Raw genomic sequence first — 1531 nt, 5'->3', positions numbered from 1 at the left:
CTGGATTATACCTTTATTAATGGATCCAGTGTATTATTAACATGGACAGCTCCTTATACACTGGATAATGTACCTATCACTGGATACTATATAGTGAATGGATTACTGAACAACACTGCTACTAACAAGAGTATTATATTATCAGCTACTAATCCTGATCCTTGTATATTGAATAATGTATCAGTTTCTCCTATTAATGGTGCTGGAATAGGCTCGCCTAATTATAATATCAGTTTTTATTATGAAACAGGTTAGCATTACTATGGCTTCATGTATATGTTCACAGTGTATCTTTCAGTTCCTCTCATTACTCCTCCTGTATCAGTGGTACCAGTAATTGATGGACAACTAATATCATTGAATATCAATATTAATGTAAGTATATTCACCATAAGCTCAACACACAATGAGTAGACTAACAGGAAATGCATGCATAGCAAATGATTATTGTCACTCACCCATAGGTCACTGCACTATGTAAAGGAGAGTATCCTAATGGTATAACAGTTAGTATACTGAATACTGATAACACAGTAATAAAGAATACCAGTATATCAACACAAGTTAATGATCAACTGATGATTACTGGAGAAATAACTGTACCTAATAATTTAAATACATTTATTGTTAATGTATCACTGAGTAATAATGGAGGAGAATTGGTACCTATACCTTCTTTTGGATTTGGTAATAGACTATTATGTATACATCATTGTATATTTAGTTGTTTTTCTCATTGTTAGGTTTCCTTGGTCCAGTTACTAACATTGACTCTTCAATTGACAACTGTTCTAATATTGAAATAACATGGACTGCTCCTACAGTTGATGATAGAGTATCTATACTGTATTACATACTAAGAATATATGATGACATCACTGATCAGTTCTTGAGGAGTGTATCAGTATATGATACCAGTTACCAGTTTCCAGATGAGGATTTATTCCGGCATCGTTATACATATGTTATAACTGGAGTTAATGAATTAGGAGAAGGAATATCTAATAATGATACATTCTCATATCAAAGAGGTACAATAAACAATAATTGCTGAATAAATGATTTTATGTTTATTTAGTACCAAGAACAGTTGAAGAAGCTGCTTCAGATATATTCACAATAATATTTAATGGGACTAGTGCTGACGTTTTTCTCAATATACCAGTAATATCATTGGCTTCATTTTATTATTACAATGATTATTATTATAGATTACATTGGAGTGTACTGGTGAAGCTCCTGAGAATGCTACAGTTACTATCGAGTGCAATGGAACTGATGTTGTATATGATAATACTGAGCTGGTGGAATATGCTAAACAGCCAATGAATATAACAGAATTAGTACCAGTACCACTAGATCAACAGTGTACCATTACTATTGTTTTTAGCAATAGTGTTGGTAGTAGTGAACCATTTATACAAGCATTTAGTAAATTTGAATGTTATTTTCATCATTATTAATTTTGTTATTATTATCTAGACACTACTCCTATGATTAATTCTACACCATCACCTACCAGTACTACATC

The sequence above is a fragment of the Amphimedon queenslandica genome, unplaced genomic scaffold (genome assembly GCF_000090795.2).
Source record: "Amphimedon queenslandica unplaced genomic scaffold, v1.1 AMPQUscaffold_12788, whole genome shotgun sequence".
Lineage (NCBI taxonomy): Eukaryota > Metazoa > Porifera > Demospongiae > Haplosclerida > Niphatidae > Amphimedon > Amphimedon queenslandica.
This window is presented reverse-complemented; position numbering follows the sequence as displayed.